The 25,348-nt window shown below is 48.8% G+C and overlaps 1 protein-coding gene across 3 annotated transcripts in view; it reads left to right on the top strand.

The window, feature by feature from the left end:
* LOC144733096 (uncharacterized) overlaps positions 1–25,348 on the top strand; it is an 82,708-nt gene that overhangs the window by 1,971 nt on the left and 55,389 nt on the right. The window contains exons 2-7 of one of the 3 annotated variants that reach the window (XM_078614835.1): positions 2,306–2,467; positions 3,910–3,988; positions 5,278–5,406; positions 6,449–8,966; positions 9,621–9,650; positions 11,361–11,453. The gene's annotated coding sequence lies outside the window, so the exon portion shown is untranslated. Of the gene's footprint in view, positions 1–2,305; positions 2,468–3,909; positions 3,989–5,277; positions 5,407–6,448; positions 8,967–9,504; positions 9,651–11,360; positions 11,454–25,348 lie in introns of those variants that run through there. The other 2 variants (XM_078614836.1, XM_078614837.1) reach the window with 2 other exon arrangements.

The following is a 25,348-nucleotide window of genomic DNA, read 5'->3' as shown; positions in this document are numbered from 1 at the left end:
GTTTGAGTCTGTGGGTCTCTGTGTGAGCCTGTAGGTCTATGTGTGAGTCTGTGGGTCTATGTGTGAGTCTGTGGGTCTCTGTGTGAGTCTGTGGGTCTATGTATGAGTCTGTAGGTCTCTGTGCGAGTCTATGGGTCTCTGTGTGAGTCTGTAGGTCTCTGTGTGAGTCTATGGGTCGCTGTGTGAGTCTATGGGTCTCTGTGTGAGTCTGTAGGTCTCTGTGTGAGTCTAAGTGATGCACGTGTAGAGAGTGCGAGACGTGGTGATCATAGCAGCAATTTCCCTCCCATGGTTCTGCCTCCTGATCGTGAAGTTGTAAAGAAATTAGTTTTCAATGTCGTATCGTGGTGGAGTGTATAGTAGTAGTCTTTAGTGTGCAGTGTATAGTGTATAATCGTGTATATACTAGTGTCATAGTGCAGTGTGTAGTCGTGTAGTGCATAGTGTAGTGTATAGTAGTGTAGTGTATAGTAGTGTATAGTTGGGTAGTATTGTAGTGTATAATAGTGTAGTGTATAGTAGTATTGTAGTGTATAGTAGTGTAGTGTATAGTAATGTAGTGTATAGTAATGTAGTGTAGTGTATAGTGGGGTAGTATAGTAGTGTATAGTATTGTAGTGTATAGTATTGTAGTGTATAATAGTGTAGTGTATAGTAGTGTATAGTATTGTAGTGTATAGTAGTGTAGTGTATAGTAATGTATAGTAGTATATAATTGGGTAGTATAGTAGTGTATAATAGTGTAGTGTATAGTAGGGGCAAGTGCTGTTAGTAGTAGTTAGTAGTAGAACCTAAACAGATTTAGTAGTGATAAGTACTCGCTGTTCGCAAGCTGTGAGAGAGCAGTTAGTAAACAAGGTTTTCCCGCTCAATCAAACAGTTAGGGTCAAATGGGGTGAGATAGGATCCAAACGCCAGATTGGGAAGGACCAATCGGAGGGTCCCACAAGGTGGCCGGGGATTGGACAACCCGGCCACGAACAGGTATAAAAGCCGGAGCGCTGAGAGCTCTTGGCCAGTTCTGCTACACGAAGACCCAAGTCGGCCGAAGATAAATAGGACCCTGGACCAAGCCTTCCAGCCCTTGTCAGGACTGGGGCTCAGAGTAACCAGTGGTCGGGGGAGATAGGTCCTGGATAGGACCCTGGCTCCCAGCCTTCCCGCCCTTGTGAGGGCGAAGGTCCTGAGCGACCAGAGTTCGGGGACCCGCCGGGCCAGCGGCAGGTCAGTGTGCCACCCCTAGGTCCAAGCCGGAGGACGCTCGGCTAGCGGGGAGATTAGATAGACAGCAAGTCCGAAGGCTGTACCTTCGTAGAATAGGAGCGAAGAGTGAGTGTGAGCTGTGCAGGGTCAGGAGACTGTGTGTTAAGATAATAAACGGTGTGTGCCATAAAGAAGTCCGTCCTTTACAACACTACACGGACAAAGATCTTCCGTGTAGCATCTATGAAGGATTAAACTGTAGACGACGGGGTTTGTCGCCAGCACCACGTCCGACCGCCTTTGTCTCCCTAGTGGCAATGTTTACACACCGCACCAGGTACTCATTTGAGGTTGAGTCTACCTAGGGGAGGCCCAGGATTGGTTCAAATAATCGTCACCGGTGTTATCCGTGAGCAGGAATCGAACCCGGGTCGCCAGGTTCAAAGCGCAGCGCGCTAACTGCTACACTACCGCACACACAGACACACACATAGATACACACAGACACACACAGACACACACAACAACAACCGTCACCGCCACTAAGTGGCGGTGACGTCACCACGACGCTTGTGCCAGGCCAAGTGCACCTTGAGGCCACGTGAAGTGTCAAACGCCCGCTGGCAGGAGGTCACGGGGCAGACCCAGCAAGTGCCACGGGTCGACTGACCGAGATGACCGAGATGACTGGCTGATGCACCACCTGTGCCCCCTCCTGTACCAACTTGCTGTGTTTTAGCCACCCGGCGCTCCGCTCGTTGTTGTGAGCGTCGCTCCTCCGCCCTCGGTTGTTGTTGGAGGGCGACACACACAGACACACAGACACAGACACACACACACAGACACACAGACACACACACACACAGACACACACACAGACACACACACAGACACACAGACACACACACAGACACACACACAGACACACAGACACACAGACACACACACACACAGACACACACACACAGACACACACACACAGACACACACACACAGACACACACAGACGGGTTGGCACTCACGGAACCGTGCGGCATGAAAACACAGCAACAACTCAAGGGGCCTCTTTGCGATTTCGTGGTGTGCGCGGTGCGTTGCTCAGGAGACACGAACTGAAGATGCCCATCGGATCATCATCATCATCATGATAAGAAGAAGAGGGAGAAGAGGATGTTGGTGGTTCGTGGCGGGGGTGGTTTCCGAACGGGGGAAGATGCTCACGGTGGTGCTGGCGCTGTGCTGCTGTGTCAGATTGGTGGCTGCGGTAAGAGAAGTGGGGTGGAGGGGTTGATGATCATGATGATGATGGTCACTGCTATCAGTAGGTGACATTCATCATCATCATCATGGGCACCATGGTGCCGAGGGAAATGTTAACTCCCTCTCCTGGTGTAGAGGAGTTCGTGGGTTCGATCCCGTGACCCTGACATGCCTACTGCTGTATATGTGAAGTCTGCATCTCTCTGACTTCCCGTGGTAGTCACTGCGTGGATTTTAGCCGCACCCGGTTAGACAAGTAATTTTAGTTTATACATTTTAGTTTAGAAACCCTCGGAGGTTCCACAACCCAGTGGATATCTAAACAATAAACTAAACTGCTTGATGGCCATGCCTCAGCTCACCGAGGTGTTGTTCCGTGGAATGTTGCGGTAACGGCTCTGAGGGTTTCCCTGTTCGAAACTGCTCTTTCCAGCGTTTGATGGATAGCATGTGTCTGTGTGTGTGTCTGTGTGTGTGTCTGTATCTGTGTGTGTGTCTGAGTGTGTGTCTGTATCTGTGTGTGTGTCTGTATGTGTGTCTGTATCTGTGTGTGTGTCTGTGTGTGTGTCTGTATCTGTGTGTGTGTCTGTGTGTGTGTCTGTATCTGTGTGTGTGTCTGTGTGTGTGTGTGTATCTGTGTGTCTGTATCTGTGTGTGTGTCTGTGTGTGTGTCTGTATCTGTGTGTGTGTCTGTGTGTGTGTCTGTATCTATGTGTGTGAGCGGTAGTGCAGCGGTTAGCGCTATTCTGCACTATGAACCGGCGACCCCGGGTTTGATTCCCGCTTTTGGCCAGCACCAGTGATGATTATCTGAATCCGTCCTGGGCCTCCCCTATGTCGACTCAGCCTCAAATGAGTACCTGGTGCGATGTGTAAACATCGTCACTGGGGAGACAAAGGCGGCCGGGCGTGGTGTTGGCCACCCACTCCCTCGTGTGCAGTGCCGGCCTTCATAGGTGCTCGCTAACAGCACTTGCCCCAAGTCTCTTAAGGCTAAACGGGGATCTTTGTCTTTGTGTATTTATCTGTGTGTGTGTCTGTGTATGTGTGTGTATATTTTTTTATGTGGGAGCGGTAGTGTAGTAGCGGTTAGCTCTACGCTACAAACCCGGCGACCCGAGTTCGATTCCCGCTCACGGCCACTAACACCAGTGGTAGCGATTATTTTAACCGGTCCTGGGCCTCCCCTACGTCGACTCAGCCTCAAATGAGTACCTCGTGCGATGGTGTATTAACATCACCACTGGGGGAGACAAAGGCGGCCGGGCGTGGTGCTGGCCACCCATCTCCTCGTGTGCCACAGCGCCGGTAGCCTTCATAGGTACTGCTGCTCGCTAACACAACTTAATGACGACCACAATGATGGAGTACGTCGACCTCATAACAACAAAGTTACAAACTCACGTAAAGGTCTAATACAATGCACCCCTTTCCTGCCACCCACAGACACCAACAGAGTCTCCGTGTCCTCATGAATTCCACCACGTGTTAGAAACTGGCCTTTGCTGTGAGCGGTGCAAGCCAGGTAAGGGCAGAGCCAAAGAACGAAATCGTGCAGTCACGGCATTAAAATAAAGCAGCGCTGTCGTACACAGTCAGAGTCCTCTCGTCCTCTGGCTTGAGATGGCTGCCACCTATGGGTCAGATGATTGCCTGCCACCATTAAGCAATTGGTAATTAAATATAAAAAAAAAATCCTAAAAAGTGTAAAATTTTGGAAAAAAAATTTTCACGAAAATAAATTGTCACGCACAACGAGTCTGTGTGCAAAATGTCAGGTCGATTGGATCACGGGAAGTGGGTTAAAAAACGACCGAAAGATTTGCACGGTCGTAAGCGCGCAAGCAAGCAAGTGAACTTAATATAAAGGATTTAAAAAGTTGCCATTTTTGAGGTGTGCATTTGTGAGCAATGGTGGCTAGGGAGATGTTGACTGCCTTGCTTAGTGTGCAGGAGGTCGTGGGTTTGATCCAATGACCCTGAAACCTGTTGCCACGGTGACTAGGGAGATGTTAAGTACCTCGCCTGGTATACAGGAGGTTGTGGCTTCAATTCCCTGACCCTGACGATGCGCTGCTGATGTGTATTTGGAGTGTGCATCTCTCTCTCTCGATGCAGTCAGTCGCATTGAGTTCCAGGCACGATTCACCGATAACCAAATTCGTGAATAATGAGGTGGATGACGATGATGAAGATGATATTCTTTGGTTCTTTCGGTAAAGTCACGTATAAAGATAAAATAATAAATTAAATAATAGCATACGACGTTTCGATTGCAACACAAGCAATCATCATCAGGTATAATGAAATAGCGACATAAAATCTAACCAGAAAACTATAGACAGACATATAAGCACACAGATATCACCAACATGCATAGAGAGAGCAACACAGATACAGAGAGGGGTGATCGTCTCTGTGGGGTGGCCTTAAATAGACAGAGGGGGGCGGAGGCAGAGAGAGGGGTTAGAGAAAAAATTTACATGTCAATGAGTACGAAGAGACGCGTAGTAAAGTACGCAGGCTTAGAGGGAGAAAGAACACACTAAATTAAATAACCTAGCAAAGTATCTAAATGTTATGTAATACGACACAGAGAGTCGGTCAACACACAATTAACGCATAGCCTGGTCGATTACGTATTTCAAAGATTGCTAAGTTAGAATTTAAGTGTGAAAATTCCAAAGAAAGACAAAACATAAAAACAAGAGGACCGGAGACACACAGACAGAGCAGAACAAAAGAACGACAAAAAACGAGTGTAGAAGATGATGTTTGTTTGTTTGTACCTTTTGCATCTCTCGTCTCTTGCAGGGCAATTCGTTGAGAATAGATGCACGGAAAACAATGGCCCCACGACCTGTGGGGAATGTCCTAACGGATACTACATGGACATAGAAAACTACCTATCAGGATGTAGGAAATGCGAGGAATGTGAGGAAGGTAACACCCACTTCCCACGCGTCTTTATCAATGAGAATTGGCGTTCCTCTAAATGTCAGATTTAAATATACCGAAGCGTATACTAGTGTAGTGTGTTGTAGTGTATAGTGGTGCAGTGTATAGTAGTGTGTAGTAGTGTAGCGTGTAGTAGCGTATAGTAGTGTAGTCTATAGTAGTGTATTGTAGTGTGTAGTATGCAGTACTATATAGTAGTGTAGTGTGTAGTAGTGTATAGTAGTGTAGTGTGTAGTAGTGTAGTGTGTAGTAGTGTAGTGTGTTTTAGTGTATAGTAGTGTAGTCTATAGTAGTGTATTGTAGTGTGTAGTAGTATGCAGTACTGTATTGTAGTGTGTAGTAGTGTATAGTAATGTAGTGGTGTTGTGGAAAGTAGTGTAGTTTATAGTTGTGTCGTGTATAGTAGTGTAGTGTAAAGAAAAGTTAATAGTGTAGTGTATGGTACAATAAATAGTGTCGTGAATAGTGTAATGTATGGTGTAGTGTATAGTGTAGTGTATAGTTTAGTGAATAGTGTAGTGTATGGTGCAGTGTAGTGCAGTGTATAGTAGTGTATGGTGTAGTATATGGTGAAGTATGTAGTGTAGTGCATGGTGTAGTATAGTGTATCGTGTAGTTTATGGTGTAGTGAATAGTGGAGTCTGTGGTGTAGTGTATAGTGTAGTGTATAGTGTGGTGTACTAGTACAGTACACTGGTGTGTTTTAGAGCCAAGCCACAACATTTACAATCTGAGTACCATGACATATCGCCAGTAATTACAACCTGCTTCATCAGGCTTCAGCCAGATTTGTGGAGAAGTCCACCTGTTTCGTTCCTTAAATAGAGGCGCAGATGTGATGAACTGCGTGTGGTATTACCTGCGAGTTGTTATCTCCTTCGCCTGGTATGCGGGAGGTCGTGGGTTCGATCCCGTGGCCCTGACGACACCTGCTTCAGTATATTTTCCGTCTGTGTCACTCTCTCTCACCGTGGTGGTCAACACATGGATTTTTCTCCATTTTTCCCACCCATGTCTCCCTGTACAGATGAGGAAATTGACCAGCCTTGCACCGAGAGCTCCGACAGGCTGTGCCGATGTAAAGCCGGCTTCCACAAAGTAGACGGACACGACTTCTGCACACAAGATCCAAGCAATGCAACGCAAACTCCGACCGGTGCATCCAGTGGTAAAACGAACGCAGGCTGAGGCCCCCATGCTCACGGTGGCTTAGTTAGATGTTGACTACCTCGTCTGGTGTGCAGGAGGTCGTGGGTTTGATCTCCAACCCTGATGCATGTTGCCACGGTGTTAGTGTGATGCTTGCGCCTCTGATGATCATTGTTAGCTAAGAATTCTGCAAAATAAGTTCAACGCACATACATACACAGAGACCCAAAGACACCAATAGACCCACAGATACCCACAGAGAGACATCCATATTGACTCACATATTACCAGTCGGCTACGTACGGTGCAAAAAAAAGTCCACCGCACATACACTCACCCACCCACTCACTCACACACCTCCGATTAGCACGGTTGGCTACGTGCAGTTCGAAAGCGGTTTCGGCATTAATTTGAATTACCAAGAGAGGCTTGGATAGCAGCAGTAGCAGAAGCAGCAGAAGCAACTCTTGTTTTGTTATGGAGACGTCGTTACTCGCGGCACAGAGAGAGAAACGCAGCAGCATGAACCGGCTGCATCACGCTGTCTTTCTACGATGGCTGGCACCAAAAACTGTGCCGCACTCACGCAGCCAAGCACGCTCCCCTCTCGCGTGTGGGGAGCCTCGGCACTTGACGAGGCACCGACAAAAGTAATATTTACATTTTTAGTTTTTTCACTTCCGGTTTCCATTTCCGATGACGTACACACACACACACACGCGCACGTCGCGATGTACACCACGTCATGTCACGTGCATAACTAGAAATGGAACGGGAAGGCACACTGATGATGTACACCCCGTCACGTATGTCATCGGAAACTAAACGGAATTGGGAGACAAACTTACGACGTACATCCACGTATGTGCGTCATCAGACACGTAACGTCACATACGGCAGGTTTTTGTTGTGATTGTTGCTGCATTGAGATTCACCGATTGGCCGACCCGATGACACGGCTTCGGCACGTTTTACTTTTGCAGCCGCCCCACATACAGACAAAGATCACCTGTGTAGCCTATAACACACTGTAGGGGCAAGTGTTGTTAGCGAGCACCTATGAAGGCCGGAACGGTACATGAGGGGGTGGGTGGCCAGCACCACGCCCGACCGCCTTTGTCTGTTTACACAACGCACCAGGTACTCATTTAAGGTTGAGACGACCTAGGGGAGGCCCAGAACCGGTTCAGATAATCGTCACTGGTGTTGGCCGTGAGCGGGAATCGAACCCGGGTCGTTGGGTTCATAGCGCAGCGTAGCGCTAACCGCTACACTACCGCCCACTGGCAGTTCACGGGGCAGACCCAGGTGCCATGGGTCGACTGACTGAGATGACTGACCGATGCCCCCTACTGTGCCAACTTGCTGTTTTTTATCCACCCGGCGCTCTGCTCATTGTTGTGAGCATTGCCCCTCTGCCCTCAGTTGTTGCTGGAGGGTGACTGCCTACAACTGCCCAGTAGCAGCGTCCTTAGCGAGCTTCCTCCACAGAGGCCGATCTTGACACCGCTTGTGCTAGTAATTGGCAAGCCTACTCAGCTCCACATCCTCTTGTACCATATCACTCCATCTCTTGACTAGCCCATGCCGTGCCCAGTTAGCTCCCTCTATCCGGCCGAACAAAAGCTCTTTAAGCATGCGGTGGCTGGGCATGCGGGCTACATGACCCAGCCATTGCAGCTTTGCCTGCTGGAGGAGCTCACTAATGGGAATGTTTTCCAGATCTTTCAAGGATTTGTGAGCTCCTCACACAATCCAGCCTGATTAAACCCAGGATGGATTGCAGGCAGGCCAGCCTGAATATTTCTAACTGGCGCAGATGTTCCATTAGAGGGGTCCACGTTTCACAAGCAGAGAGAAGACCCGAAGCTTTGTGTGGAGCGACAGACCAGGTAGCTTCCACACAGTATTGTGCAGCCGATGAAAAGATAATGCCGGCCAGCTGATTTGGAGTGAGACCTCTGCTGTGTAAACAGGAGCTGGTCATAAGCACACTGCCCAGACATGGTCAACTCTCCACTTTTTCCACAAGTGATCCATCCCACAAAATACCTATACTTAGTTTTGGTAGGGCTGATGGTAAGACCCCACCTCTTTGTGGCACATTTCAGGTTCAGCATCAGCGCCTCCAACTCCTCCTCTGAGTGAGCAGCAATCACCAGATCCTCAACATGCATAGACACATACACAGACATACACACAGACACATACAGAGAAACAGACACAGATACAGAGAGACAGTGACACACACAGACACACACATAATCCTGCGTGCATCTCTTTTCAAACAGGAGGAAGCAATACAGCGGGCATTGTGGTGGCCGTGGTTCTGCTGCTTCTGATTGTCGCTGCTGCTGCATTCATTTACAAGAAGAAACGGGGGAAATTTCCATGGGGTAACGTAGCGAGCATTTTTACATCTCACATTGCACCCTTAAACTAGAATCTTTATTTAGTTATATACTGGAAAAGGAGGAAATCCCAACAGCCGTGAAGCTTTTCATTGACTTCATGCCCAGTTGGTGCACGGGGTCAGAAAGTTGAGAATCAGAATATTTATTTATATACTGGAAGAGAAAATCCCAAGAGTTCTGAAGCTTGTTATTCACTCATGGTCCAGTAAGGGGGCGTGAGGTCATCAAGTTCAGAATCAGATAACTTATATTTAGATTTTGATTTAAAGCTTTCGTGACTGCAGAGATTCATATTCTTGGTTCTTTTGGTAAAGTCACGTAGAAGGGAAGTAATAAAATACTATAAATATAAAACAATAAATATTCTCACGACGTTTCGACTGCAACACAAGCAATCATCATCAGGTGTGAAATCTACAGCAAGAAAATTTGAAAAAAAAAAATTATTGCTGTGGATTTCACACCTGATGATAATTGCTTGTGTTGCAGTCGAAACGTCGTGAAAATTTTTATTGTTTCATATTTATATTATTTTATTATTTCCCTTCTACGTGACTTTACCGAAAGAACCAAGAATATTTATATTTAGATATTGGAGGAAATCTGATGATCTATGAAGCTCTTCTGTTCCCACAGATGGCGCCAGAAAGTTTTTCACCAGACCAGGTAAAAGCGTGACAGAATGTGACCACCACTGGACTTGCACTCTGGAGAGAGTGGCGGTTGACTCAATAAGGGAGACAGTTGATTAAATAGCCACTAAAGCCAGCTTCAGTTTAACGCGTATCAGGGCATTGACGCAAACCGATATTATTCATGATAAAGTATTTTTTTGGGTTAGATTAATAATGAAGTACTAAACAAAAACGTATTTTATTTTACCAGGTAAGGGCCTACTGAGCTATGTAGCTTGTACTGGTAGTAACCTCCTGGTTACACCAGCCAACAGGGGATTATTGTGTCCGTCCGTCCGTCGTGCATCCAAAAATGGGAGGGATGGGGCTGGGTGGGGAGGGGCTGGTCACCCCGTGGTGTCCTTATAAAACTCAACGTTTAACCTACTCACGCCGGCTTGTGCCCGCCCTCACAGTCGGCCATATTTGCGGAATACACCACGCCGCCGTTGACCCTGGCCATTGACCAAGCAACCCAACGTTCCTACCAGCTCCCTCCGCAGGAATGTGTTTTTCAGAAGCGACCTGGCTATTACAAATGATAGCTCAACAAAGTGGCTTACCTTCACGTGGAAATGTACAGCAGCCGAATACTCTTATAAACACCTGTTGATTCGTATGCATATCTGTGCAGTATTTTCATGAAGTTGTTGTATGTAGTGTACAATACACTGTACGTAATATTTAACAATGGAATCAAGTGTAGCTACTTTGTTACGCACGCGGTGCCGATCACCTGACTGGTTACAGCCTTTGGAGCAGTTTCGCCGGATCGACCCGGGACCGCCGGATAATGTTGGAAGCCAGTTAATCGCGCGCTGGATAATCGATGATCAACTGTCATGTTCAGCAAAGCCAAGTCTGAGGACTTGCCCCGCACATAAACGGGTGTCGTTGATTGGCTGAGGGTGAGATTTTAACTTCCTCACCAGGTATATAAAATGTCGTGAGTTTGATTCTGACCCTGACGCCTGCTGTATATTTGGAGTTTGCGTCTCTCCCTCTGCCCATGGTGGTGGTGTGGATTTTTCCTCCGCATCCTCCGATTTTTCGCCTCCACATTTAGAATCAATGTGACGCATTTAAGAGTATTTGGCTGCTGCTATACATATCTCTGCGATGATGATCATAATCAGCCACTTAGTTGAGTCGCTGTGATTTGTGATGGTCAGGTCGCATCTTAAAAAGAGCTAGATAGCTAAGTGGGGTCTTACCTGGTAAAATAAAAAATAGTAATTTTTTTATAAATATGAAGTGTGACAAACATCTTCGGTAGATTTTGATTTAAAGCTTTCGTGACTGCAGGGATTCATCTTCTTGGTTCTTTCGGTAAAGTCACATAGAAGGGAAATAATAAAATAATAGAAATAAAACATAATAAAATAATTCTCACGACGTTTCGGCCACAACGCAAGCAGCCGTCCTCAGGTGAAGAACAGGTCTGTCAGCATTCAGACGCTGTCTTTCTGGCAGACCTGTTCTTCACCTGAGGACGGCTGCTTGCGTTGTGGCCGAAACGTCGTGAGAATTATTTAATTATGTTTTATTTTTATTATTTTATGATTTCCCTTCTACGTGACTTTACCGAAAGAACCAAGAAGATTTTCGGTAGAGTGAAGGGCAATATCAGGGCTGCCCACCCTTTTTAACATTTTGCCTGCATTCATTTGATTGTTTTTCTTTTCTCTCTTTCATCCTTCAGAAGGGGAGCCTGGTAACTCTAATCAGCAAGAATCGGCTGCATTGGGCCTGCTTAAAGAGAAGCCCCCAATCCCTGAGACTGGACCTTGTGCAGGTAAAGATGAACAGCAAATCACGCAGATTGATTCCAAACAAAATACCCGGGGCACTGCAAGGATTGGTGAGTGGCTTTTTCAAACTCCAAAATGTCTGCGTGTACACCACCTTGCCTTGCGGGCCACGGCTGTTATTCGACCACAACCTCTCCAGGCTGAGGCAGTGCAGTTTGGCAAAGGTGGTGAGGAAAGGAAAGGAGGTTACAACGTTTGATTTTTAGGCACGCCGACCTCCAGCCACCCACAATGCCTAACAGCGGCCATGATTTTCGCTTGTGATGGAGGAAAGGGCTTGCGAAGGACGCTGCTGCTGCTGCTGCTGGGCAGTGCCAGGCTAGTTGCACAGTTGAAGACACTTACTTTCGGGGGGACAAGTTGGGAGGGCAGTCGGCCTCCAGCAGCAACAATGGAGGGCGGAGGAGAGAGGAGTGGCAGCCTCTCCTCCACAGTCAACGTTTGAACATTCCTCGTGGCCAGTGACAGTGATTTTTTTGTTGTTTGTGGAGGAACTCCTAGAGGAAGGATTCAGTTTCCTGGCTCGGCCAAGTGGTTTGTGGTCAGGATAAGTCGTAGATACCTGTCCCCCAGGGTCTCCAGCAAAATATTAATTCGATATTTTTAAACTAGTTTAGTGGTCATTGAATCGAAGGTGGAGGGGTTTCCAGCCCCTTGCACCCATCCAGAGCACCCATTTGGCCGCAGTGGTGACTACAAGTGCCATGAGGGGGGTATAGCCGACAGGGATTGGCCATCCCTCCATGGTATTGCTCACAACCACCACCGTGTTATCGTCCAGTACCACCACAGAGGTAAAAGGTTGCTTTTGCCGGACTCCTCCACTATATATACATGCACACACATAGAAGAGAGACAGAGCAGCACACCAGTAATTACTGTGGCGTCTCCTCCATTAATCACCAGTGGTTCAAGACATGGATGAGTTGGAGGCTGCCAAGCTGATCAGAGGGAAGAGGCCGGAACTGAAGCAGTGGATTGGCAGGGACCCCACGTACCTGCTCGACTACTTGGACCGCAAAGAGTTGATCTCTCGCGACATATACAAGAGGGTCCGCGACATGACGGTGAAAGTGGAGCGCGCCAACTTTTTGATTGACGAGTTCATCGACAGGGACGAGTGCCTCAAGCTCTGGAGGGCTCTCGAAAGCCTACAGGACAACTACCCCCAGCTGAAGGAGTGGATCTCAGCCTGTGCGTCGACCACACATCACGCTTGTGGTAAAGCAATGGAAAATGAAACGAGGCTGCTGCTTTGATATTAAAAAATACTAATGATGTTATGGCTTCGTTGTGTTCGGAAATCATTGGCCTACACCAGAGACAGCCTTGTTCGGGGCCTTGTCTCTGCACCCATGTTAGACTAGAGAACAAGTACAATGACAATGCAAGCAAAAACAACTTTGACAATAATAATCGTAATAATAGTAACACACATTGTAGTGTTTGAACTCATTGGCCTCTACACCAGAGATGGCAGACAGCGCTGCCACGGTCGCGGAACCAAAACTCGGGTGCCCTCATTGCTAAGAGGCAGACGGGCGCGAAACATCGCCCTGGTGAGTGAACAAAACAAATCTCGTCACACGATTGACTCCCGTCCGGGTATTGAAAAGTCGAGTTGTTTCGTGCGGTTTGTTTGTTTTGAAGCTTGAGGAATAAAAAAATTAAGATGTATGAAAAATAACAAGTAGGTGTGATTTACATACACAACATTTTCTGGCAATAATAAAAAACAAGAGGTGGTGTTAAGATGTAATGCAGTCTTTTGATGCCTTTTGCAACATATCATGAAGTAATGCATTAACCCACATACACACATCATACTTGCGGAAAAACATGCAAACATGCTCTGATAATAACAGTGTATGGCATTTTCTTGGTTCTTTCGGTAAAGTCACGTAGAAGGGAAGTAATAAAATAATAAAAATAAAACATAATAAAACAATTCTCACGACGTTTCGGCCACAACGCAAGCAGCCGTCCTCAGGCGAGGACGGCCGCTTGCGTTGTGGCCGAGACGTCGTGAGAATTATTTTATTATGTTTTATTTTTATTATTTTATTACTTTCCTTCTACGTGACTTTACCGAAAGAATTAAGAAGATGAATCCCTGCAGTCACGAAAGCTTTAAATAGAAAAGTGTATGGCATTGTCTTTGAACCCATAGCAGTGTGTTAGTAGACCAGAGAATGCCAAAAGGCGAACAGTACAAAGACAATCCCAGTGGCAAGATGTTAACTACCTCGCCTGGTAAGCAGGACGTCGTGGGTACAATCCCAACCCTGATGCCTGCTGTATATTGGGAGTTTGCATCTCTCTGTCTCTCTCCCCGTGGTGGTCACTGCGTGGATTTCTCTCCAAGTCCTCCAGGTTTTCCTCCCTCCACGTTTAGAATCAACCTCGCGCGTTAAAGAGTATTTGGCTGCTATACATTTCCACGTGATAAGCCCACTTTGTTGAGCCGCTATCATTCGTGATGGCCAGGTCGCTTCTGAAAATTTGCTACACAGCTCCGTAGCGGAGCCTTACCTGTGTAATGCGAGCAAGGATTGAGGGGGGCGGAGTTTGGGTCACGTGAGGAGAGGGAGGAGTTAGGGTCACGTGGGGGAGAGGATTTAAGGAGAGAACCGGTAGGGGATCGGGGAGTTGAGACGGAGTGAAACGGGAGGAGGCCACGCTGGGCAGGACGGGGAGGGTGGCGCGATCGCCACGCGTTGGGAGACGTCGGCACCGTCAGCCATCGGTGTCAGGACGCAGAGGGCTAGCGGGCTGTGGAAGGCCAGCTGCAGGGCGGAGCAGCAGTGAGGCTGCAGAACGGAGCAGCAGTGAGGCTGCAGAATGGAGCAGCAGGGTGGCTGTGGAGTGATCAAAGGAGGAGACGCGGGCCTGAGCGAGGACGCCGTGTGAGCGAGATTCTACGAACCCAAATAAAGGACAACGGAGATCGACACTGAGAAAGAGTCCTTTATTACACCTGTTAGTTTGAGTAAAAATGAAGTATGCAAAATAGCCTCGGTTGAGTGAACATTTTGACTGAATTCGTTTTATTTTTTTTATTTTCTCTCGTCCAACCTCCAGAGGGGAAGCCTGGTCACTCTAATCAGCCAGACTCGACTGCATTGGATCAAGATGAACAGCAAATCACGCAGATTGATTCCAAACGACATACTCGGGTCCCTGTAATTGGTGAGTTTAGTCTAGTCTACGGGTCTCTATGTATATATATGGGTTTCTGTGTGTCTGTATGGGTCTCTGTGTATCAATATGGGTCTATATGTATCTATTATATGGGTCTATATGTATATATATATGGGTCTCTGTGTATCTATATGGGTCTCTGTGTATCAATATGGGTCTCTGTGCATATATATGGGTCTGCGTCTCGATGTATCTCTATGGATTTCAAGTATTTGGCTGCTGCTACAAATGTCCACATGATGATGATACAATGTGTGCTGGCCAAGTCGCTTCTGAAAAATATACTACAAAAAAGCTCAGCAGTGGGGTCTTAGACCTAGTACAAATAAAATCTGTTGTAGCAGCAGTAGTTGCTACGTCAAAAACTCGAACACGCGGTTAATCCGCAAGCCAGATAAACCACACATGCGGATTATGATCAAGAACCTGGGTAGTGAGACTCTGAGTAGTGAGACAGTGGGTAGTGAGATACTGGGTAGTGAGACAGTGGGTAGCGAGACACTAGTTGTGAGACACTGGGTATCGATACACTGGTCGTGAGACACTGGGTAGTCAGACACTGGGTCGTGAGATACTGGTCGTGAGACACTGGGTAGTGAGAAACTGGGTAGTGAGACACTGGGTAGTGAGACACTCGGTTGTTAGAAACTGGATAGTGAGACACTGGGTGGTGAGACACTGGGTAGTGAGACACTGGGTGGTGAGACACTGGGTGGTGAGACACTGGGTGGTGAGACACTGGGTAGTGAGACCCTGGGTAGCGAGACACTGGTAGCGAGACACTGGGTAGTGAGACACTGGGTAGGGAGACACTGGGTAGTGAGACACTGGGTTGTTAGACACTGGGTAGTGAGACACTGGGTAGTGAGACACTGGGTAGCGAGACACTGGTTAGCGAGACACTGGGTAGCGAGACACTGGGTAGCCAGACACTGGGTAGTGAGACACTGGGTAGTGAGAAACTGCTAGTGAGACACTGGGTAGTGAGACACTGGTAGTGAGATACTGGGTAGTGAGACACTGGGTAGTGAGACACTGGGTGGTGAGACACTGGATAGTGAGACACTGGGTAGCGGGACACTGGGTGGTGAGACACTGGGTAGCGAGACACTGGTAGCGAGACACTGGGTAGTGAGACACTGGGTAGGGAGACACTGGGTAGTGAGACACTGGGTTGTTAGACACTGGGTAGTGAGACACTGGGTAGTGAGACACTGGGTAGCGAGACACTGGTTAGCGAGACACTGGGTGGCGAGACACTGGGTAGCGGGACACTGGGTGGTGAGACACTCGGTTGTTAGAAACTGGGTTGTGAGACACTGGGTAGTGAGAAACTGCTAGTGAGACACTGGGTAGTGAGACACTGGGTAGTGAGACACTGGGTAGTGAGACACTGGGTAGCGAGACACTGGGTAGCGAGACACTGGTGGTGAGACTCGACCATAAAGAAGGCTGCTGTCTCTGTTATAGACCAATCAGTTTAATAGACAATGCAAGTTTATTATTAGAGCCATATTTGTTTACATGTTCACCACAAGTACCATGTGTGTGGTTAATACCACTAAGTAACTTTATTCCTCGCAAAAAAAATAAATGCCGTCTATTTAAGATGTTTGAACATCTTAACACAACTCCTGTCAGAAAGGGTAAAAATAAACACTTTTTACTTGACAAAGCTTTATAGCTCATCGGATGATGTTTGTTTATTACCACCACCGACAACCCACCCACCCACCACCATCCCCAGACAAGGAGCTGCTGCAGATCCACCAGACTCTGCGCGACAACGGCTTCATCTCGGACTACCCCCACGTGATGAGACTCGCGGGCCTGGCGGAATCCTTCATCAGTGAGGCGAGCGAGAACCACGAGCGGAACGTGAACGAGAGGAACTACGCCATGCTCAGGCACTGGAGGGAGAGCCTGGGCCGGCGGGCCACCTACGGCAGGCTGGCCGAGGCGCTGGACAAGGCCGGCTTTAGTGGAACGGCGGAGATGGTGATGAAGCTGTGCGACAGCTTCGCTAGGCGGGAGGAGGAGGAAGAGTGGCGGGAGGAGGAGGTGCAGGACATACATATAGACTCCTAGAGACACAACAGTATGAAGTGGAGGAGGAGCAGGAGGAGGAGGAGTTGGTGGTGGAGGTCTTCCTCTTTTCGTTTTTCTCGGTATGTGTCATTGCCGTTCGTTTTTAGTTTTGTAACTTCAACTCTGATGGTGGTGATGATGATGGTGGTGCTGATGGTGGTGGTGTTGATGGTGATGTGGTGGTGATGATGATGGTGGTGCTAAGCGGTGGGGATGATGGTGGTGATGGTGGTGGTGGCAGTGATGATGATGGTGGTGGTGGTAAGCGGTGGTGCTGGTGGTGGTTTGTAGCTGTGGAGAGCGGTGGTGGTTAGCAGCGTCTGCTACAACACTAAAGACGCCCACGAGCTCCTGTATACCAGGCCAGGTAGTTAACATCTCGCCAGGGTCCAGGATCGAACCTACGGCCCTCCTTTATACCAGGCGAGGTAGTTAGCATCTCATAGGGTCCGGGATTGAACCCACGACCTCCTGTGTACCAGGCCAGGTAGTTAACATCTTTGCCAGGGTCCGGGATCGAACCTTTTGCCCTCCAGTATACCAGGCGAGGGAGGTAACAGCTTCTGCTACAAAAATACAAAGAAGGCAGAGTTCGATTGTCACTCAAGGCCACCACCGACCAACCACTCACCACTACCACCTAACCGGGCCTCCCCTAGGTCGGCTCAGGTCTTAAATGAGGTGTCCCTGCTTACTGCAGTGGAGTCGTAGCAGTAGTGGTCATTAAACATCGCCACTGGGGAGAGAGACAAAGGCGGCAGTGCGTGCGTGGTGTTGACTAACCCACCCATCCACCCAGGCACCTCGTGGTGCCAGAGTACCGACATTCATAAGCACCGCTGCTGCTGCTCGCTACTCACTAACAGCCACTTGGGTGAGTGAGTGTGTGGGTGAGTTAGTGGGTGAGTATGTGGGTGAGTGTTTGGATAAGCGAGTGGGTGAGTGAGTGTTTGGGTGAGTGTCTGGGTGAGCGAGTGGGTGAGTGAGTGTCTGGGTGAGTGTCTGGGTGAGCGAGTGGGTAAGAGAGTGGGTGAGAGAGTGCGCGAGAGAGTGCGGTGCCTCAAATATTGGAAGAAGAAGTCACCCCCTGTGAGTGGCTGGCTGAGGTGCCATCTGTTGAGGAAGTACTGAAGGCGATCCGGAGTCTGAGACCAGGAAAAGCACCGGGCAGAGATAATCTCCCAAGCGAAATGCTGAGGGAGGGTGGCGTTTGTGCACAGACTGCCCTACATGACATCATAAGAACTGTCTAGACCAGTGGAGGGGATCCACAGGAGTGGAAGGATGCCCTGGTGGTCCCCCTCTTTAAGAAGGTTAACCGCACAGACTGTAACAACTACAGGGGCATCTCACTCCTCAGTGTGCCCAGAAAGGTCCTGGCAAGGATTGTTAAACATCGCCTTGCTAGGCACGCTGAGGAAAGGCTTGCTGAGCCCCAATCTGGTTTTGAGAAAGGGCGGTCCTGCACGGATGCCATATTTTCTGTCTGTCTCCTACAGCCAAGGTGTAGGGAATTCCCACAAGACCGACATCTCTGCTTTATTGACCTGGTCAAGGCCTATTATACCATCAGTAGGCCTGGGCTCTGGGTTGTTCTTCGTGCTTTCGGAGTCCCTGACCCACTGCTCATGATCATTAAGGACCTTCACCATGGTGAGCGGGCCCGGGTTAAACTACGTGGCTGGGAATCGGAGCCATTCCCTGTTCTCTGGCACCAACATTATTTAACATCTATTTCGACCACGTAGTTCTTGAAGCCTTCAATTGCTGTATGGGAGGAATTTCCATCTGGTACAGATACCATGGGAGGCTGATCGATGCCCAGGTGCGGTCAAGGGATGGCTCCCTATTGCTCAACCATGTTATGTATGCCGATGATCTGGTAATTGCTGCTCACTCAGAGGAGGAGTTGGAGGCGCTGCTGCTGAACCTGGAGTGTGCCACTAAGAGGTGGGGCTTTACCATCAGCCCCACCAAAACTTAAGCACCTGCCTGGATATTTTGTACCATCGGACACTCCACCCCCACAACTCCCAATTGGCGATAGGGCAGTTGTAGAGAGAGTGGAGAGCTTCCCATACCTGGGCAGTGTGCTCATGACCGGCTCTGGTTTAACAGCAGAGGTCTCACTCTGAATCAGTCGAGCGGCATTATCTTTTCATCAGTTGCGTAACGCTGCGTGAAAGCTACCTGGTCTGTTGCTCCAAACCAAGCATCAGGTCTGCTCGGCCACAGCCCTTCTCTATGATTGCAAAACGTGGACCCCTCCTAATGGAACATCTTCGCCGGTTAGAAACATTTAGGCTGGCCTTCCTACGATCCATCCTGGGTTTAACCAGGCAGGATTCTGTGAGGAGCTCACACAGCCTTAAATATCTGGACAAAGTCCCAATGGTGAGCTCCTCTGGCAGGCAGAGCTGCATTGGCTGGGTCCTGTAGCCCGCATGCCCAGCCACCGCATGCCTAAACAAGTTTTGTTCAGCCGGATAGATGGGGCTAAACAGGCACGGCATGGGCTGGAAAGTGATGTGGTACAGGAAGATCAGCCTCTGTGGAGGAGGCTTGTGAAGGATGCTATTGGGCAGTCGGATGCAGTCGCCCTCCAACAACAACGGAGGGCAGAGGAGCGATGCTCACAACAATGAACGGAGCGCCAGGTGGCTAAAGCACAGCAAGTTGGCACAGTCGGGAGCACAGGTGGCGCATTGGCTACTCATCTCAATTTGTCAACCCGTGGCACCTGGATCTGCCCCGTGACCTGCTAGCGGGCGTTCGACACTCACTTGGCCTCAACGTGTACATATCCTGGCACAAGTGCCACTTAGTGATGAATGGCGGTTTTGTTGTTGTTGAGTGTGTGTGTGGGTGAGTGTGTTGGTGAGTGAGTGACTGTGGGTGAGTGACTGTCTCCCAAAAACCAACCCCTCGTCCACGTAGTGGGAGGTAGTAACAGGTGAAGTACAGGATTGCCTGACAGGGTGAAATATGGTGAGTGGTGCGACCACCTGGGCCACTTCGGTAACCATGAAGGCCTGTCTGGACTCACCTGGATAAGTGCTGTCTAATGGGGCTCTGGTTAGCCACTTAGGCTAAGAGAGTAAACCCTGAAAACATCCCGGGTGGATATCAAGTGGCTAACGGCCCACCTCGGTGGTGTGAATTAGCCACAGTCCAGATGGCCAATGGCATATGGTGGAGAAGCCTTCCAATCGTCTTGGTTTTCTGCCTCACCATTGGACCTAAGCTTGGCTCCTGGTTAAGCCCCGTGCGGTAGGCTGGTGTGCAACACACACTGCACATTAATTCACACATTGGCACCCTCCAGGGACACTGTGTTATCGCACCACCACACTACACACCCAAAGCCCTTGGGCGACTGGCATGTGGCGAGCGGGGCAGGCCTATGCAGCTAGAAGCTCCTAGTAACAAACCAACACCAAGGCGGCAGCTATTAGAAGGTCGTCATGCACTCGGATTAGGCAGGAGTGCATCCCAGCAGCTGTAGCTGTTACTGAGCATCCCTCGAGGATCCACTCTGCTCACCCCGAATGGGTTAGGGGGCTAGAAAAGGTGCCCTAAACATAGCCTGCCTAGCAACATTCTGTCTGGCTTACCGCGACCAGAGGGAGCATCAATAATTGCGGTCGAAACTAAAATAAATATAACCTATACATTTGTAATAAAGGTCGTTGAAGCGACTTCTGGAATCCGGTCTTTATTCGTCATTCATTACAGCACTCCTTCACGCTGCTGACAGACAGCATGAGAGGCAGTGGCGGCTCCTGCAAAATCTCTCAGGGGGGGCAAATGTCTGGATGATTGATAAGGATAAGGTCCACCCATGCAATGGATAAATTAACAGCTTAAGCATGTAAAGGCAACTTCACTTCTTTAATATTAATGAAAAATAAAGTGACTCTTACAATATATCTTGTTTGTTTCTATACTCACTATTAAAACAAACCACTCAAGTTTCTTTTATTAAAGATTCCACTAGGTGGCGACAAATTATATTGTTGGATGAAACGTGCTTACGTATGATGACGTAAGCACGTATGATGACGTAAGCACGTTAGGGCGAGCCCTCCCGGAAGCCATAGAGAGTGCATTGCAGCGCCCCCCGGTCGAAAAAAACATCTTTGAATGTAAGTCTATGGGGCCACTCGGGGCAATTCTCAGCCGGAGTGAAATCGCTCAAAAAGAGGCGGTACTCCACAGAACGTGACATGACGCTGATTGGACTATATCCAGAGGCACAGTGACGGCTAGCATGACTCTGTGGTTGAATGACATTGGTGGTGCGTCGCCCAATCGCCCTAATGAAGAAACCGCCCCTGGTGAGAGGGATAGAAAGAGAGAGACACACGCGGCCACGGCGCGTCTGAAACAGTGAAGCAGAGGTTCATGGAGTTTATGGTGAGTTGCTTTTGAGTTGGGTGCTGAAATCCGTCGTTAATATCATAGGGATTTTGGTTGGCAGGACCAGTGGGTTCCTGTCTGTCGTTGCTCCCTCCGCTCGATTGCGTGCAGCCAGGGGCTGCATTGCGAGTAGGAGCATGTGAGCGAGGTGTCTTCTCAGCTCGGTCGAGACAGCTGATTGCTACAACACGAGTCTTGGAGAGACACTGCTTTAAATTTCCCCCGCTACGGCTGATGCGTGCGGCGGGCTGCGGCGACGCGCAGAGACGTCGGAGGGTGTAAACATGGGACATGGATTGTCCGTTGTGATTTCCAAAGGAGGATACTGCGATACAAATGCGGGGAGAACTGCAGGGATATGCGTGTGCGCGAAGATTGCCTTCGAGCATACGGCCGCCATTTGTACGCGCGCGGGAAACCGCGGAGATGTTCGCGCGTTGGGACGCCATTTTGTACGCACGCGGGAAACCGCGGAGATGTTCGCGCGTTGGGCCGCCATTTTGTACACGCGCGGGAAACCGCGGAGATGTTCGCGCGTTCGGCCGCCATTTTGTTCGCGCGTTGGGCCGCCATTTTGTACGCGCGCGGAAAATCGCGGAGATGTTCGCGCGTTGGGCCGCCATTTTGTACGCGCGCGGGAAACCGCGGAGATGTTCGCGCGTTGGGCCGCCATTTTGTACGCGCGTGGAAAACCGCGGAGATGTCCGCGTGTTGGGCCGCCATTTTGGGCGCGAGCGTGGAAACAGTGGGGACGCGGGTCGTGCATGCGCCCGCCATTTTGTACATACACAGGTGACCTCGGAGATGTGGGGGTTGTATGTGTGAACTATTTCTGGGAAAGAGCAGGCATTGTTTTGTTTGTGCCACGTGGATTTCACATATTTAAAAAAAAAAAATTTAGATACTGGGGCAACCCTGAAGTGAGACTTTTTTTTGCCCAGTACATGGGTCAACCGGGAAGCATGGCTTCCTTGACCCGGGATGTTGTACGACATCCAACGTTATACCTTGGGTGCAGCATACTAGCTCGACCTTGAAGCATGCCTTCCTTGAGCCAGTACATGGGTCGACCCTGAAGTGCGACTTCTCGACCTGGGACGTGGGGAGACGTCCAGAATGTTAAGTGGTGTGTGTAGGTGGGTGTTAGACTTTCAGTTTTCGCCCTTTTTTCCGTCTGTGGGGTGGAACGGTAGCAGAGCGGTGTGAGACCCTGCTATCCATGGGCTGGTTGGGTGATTGATTTGATTATCGGTGTTGGTTGTGCATCCAACGCGTCGGAATCTGTGTATTTTTGCTTTTATTCCTTCCGCCGAGTGGAATACGATCATCTCCACTTCCCTGGGCTGGGTGGCTGGTTGTGTCCGACGAGCTGAGGCGCAGGCTCGTGATGCTGTGCCTCAGGAGGTGGCTCTTCTCGTCACAGGATTCCTGCACCTGCCACCCTTGGAGTCGCCGGTTGTGCTGACCGGATGTGGACTTGAAGGGGGAAGTGGAGCGCCCGTACATCACTCCTGCTCATCTTGTTGCCCAACTCCTGAGGAGGGGCCGTGGCCTTTTTCAAGTTCCCCCAGGACCTTCAAGGAGAGTGTGCTTGCCTCCCCTGGGGGCTCAGCCACGCGAACTCGTTCGAAGACTGGCCGCTGTGCATGACTCTCACACCTTGTTGATTGCCTATGCCATTGTTAAACAGTGACTTTCATATGTCGGTGCGTGCGTACAATTTGCTATGGGTGGGCTGTGCTGAGGGATAAGCGGGTTGACCAGTTCTTCTCGGTGTACATGTGTTGTTGTTGTTCCCCTCGTCCCATACGTTCTTCCTTTTACCCCCTCTCGGTGCGTGTACATATGTTCTCGCGGTAATTATTATCGTCCCCGGTTATTTGTTGATGTTGTTGTTGTAGGCACACTGGTTTTCTGTATTGTCACAGCCAGGACGGCTGTTTTGTTACATCAGGGAGGGTGATGTAATGATTGTGGTATCATTACTGTGTGCACACGTATGACGTCACTGTGCCGGGAGCGTTACTACCATGTGGGTCTACACACACACATGACGTCATCCCGGCTGGAGGCGGGAATGACGTCAGGGCTGGTGCTGGACACGTGACCGGATCCCAGTGGGGGCCGGGGGTCCAGGGGGACCTCGGGGGGCACGTGGACAGCAGGGGGGGGGGGCTTCGAGAGGGTGCTCGAGGGGAGGCGTGGCCGGGGTGGGGCCCGAGGCCCATATAAGCAGCTGCCTCAGGAGGTTCGGGGCTGTTCCTGCGGAGAATGAAGACGCCTCGTGAAGATGCCAAGAAGAGAAGGCCTACAGTGAGCGGACCGCCAACAGCCACCTGGCTGGGTCACGCTGGAGTAGCTAAGAGACAAGTGTGTGTTAGCTAAGGTAGGTCGGTGGTCACCACCCTATGTGTAGAGTAAGAGTAACTGTTGAGTAACCGTTGTGTTCATTCATAAATGAGTGTTGCCTCCCAAGAAGTGTGTGCGCCTAAATTGAACCCATTACACACCTTTAAGATCAGCACACTAAATCAAAACACAGCTAATACTGTGCAACGGTCATCCAGAGCGAAACATTTTATTTTATTTTAGGAAACTGAATAGCAGTGACAGCTAGGGGTGTACAACTCCTCTAGAGCAGTTTTGAGTGAAGATCTCATAGGTAGTGATTCAAGTTGCAGTTTATTGGCAATAGCATTCCAGACCCTTGGGGTATCAATAGCAAAGACCCTTCCCCCAGTATTTGGACGGCAATAGGGAATGTGAAGCTGGTAAATGAGCGAAGACCTTAGGTCAAATTTGTTCTTCGAAACAGAGAGGAGATCCAGCAGGTAGTCTCGGATTTGTTTGTGAGTACATCGTGAATAAATAAGATCTGGTGCACAAGCCGTCGAACATTAAGAAATGTTAAGTTTGACCCAATGTCGAGATCATGGTGGTGAGTCCTATATGGGCAGTTCAATGCAAATCTTAAGGCCGAGTGATAAATTGAGTCAAGCTTCTTTAGTACAGTACTTGGGGCTGATTTATACACGATGTCACAGTAATCAAGTAGAAGCAGTATGGTAGCTTTTATCAATTCCAAACGGAACATAGGGGGGAAGCAGTGCTTGTGTCGATACAGAAAACCAATTTTTATTTTTGTCTTTTTACCAATAAAATCAATGTGATCTTCAAAATTCAGTTTTGAATCCAGGATAACCCCAATGAACTTATAGATATTGACTTGCTCTATTTGATCATTATTTAAGGAATGTAATTGGGGAAATATAACTTCCTGCTTTAGTCCTGGTGAGAAGCATAGCACCTTGGTTTTGGAGGTATTCAGGACTAGTTTAAGAGCAACTAGCTGATGTTGTAGTTTGTTGAAACCACCCTGGAGCTTAGCAATCACGTCATCCGGAGAGCGGCCAGCAGTAATCAGTATCGTGTCATCTGCAAAAAGATTTACCCTGGAATGATCCAGGTCAGTGCCCAAGTCATTGACATAAAGAGAGAACAAGAGGGGGCCGAGGATGGAACCCTGTAGTACCCCTTTTGTTATCTTAATACTGTTTGACCTCGAACCATCTGTGAATACAGTTTGGGTGCGAGAAAAGAGGTACATTTTTTTACCATTTTACTGCGTTTTCGGAAAAACCGAGGCAATTTAGTTTACTAAGCAGGGTGTCGTGGTCGACTGTATCAAATGCTTTGGACAAGTCAAGAAAAAGACTGGCGCAGTACTGATTATTATCAAGGCTACTGTAAATGTGATTCAGAGAGTCTAATGCAGCAGATGTGGTGCTGTATTTTTTTCGGAACCCAGATTGTTTTAGATGTAATGGCTTGTTGGCGGACAGGAAACTGCTAATTTGGTAGTTCAATAATAAAAAAAAAATTATCAACGGGGACAAAATTGAGATAGGGTTCACCTCCCGGTCCCGTCCTGGTGCGACCTCCTTCACAGCGACACCCGTGCTCCGCCCCTCCAGTACCACCCCACACACGGCACTGTCTCTGCACCATGGTGGCCCCTTTGAGGCCTCCACATATGTAAACGGGCCTGTGTAACTATATAGGCTCTTCTTCTCTCTATATAGGCTCTTCTTCTTATATTATTATATTTTATTTATTATATGAATATATAATAATATTTTATGATTTTAGTATGTTATTATATTATGTTTTA

The sequence above is a fragment of the Lampetra planeri genome, chromosome 45 (genome assembly GCF_965212315.1).
Source record: "Lampetra planeri chromosome 45, kcLamPlan1.2.h2, whole genome shotgun sequence".
In the NCBI taxonomy this organism is placed as follows: Eukaryota; Metazoa; Chordata; class Hyperoartia; order Petromyzontiformes; family Petromyzontidae; genus Lampetra; species Lampetra planeri.
Note: the sequence above shows the minus strand (reverse complement) of the source record. Positions and strands in the feature narration are given on the sequence as shown.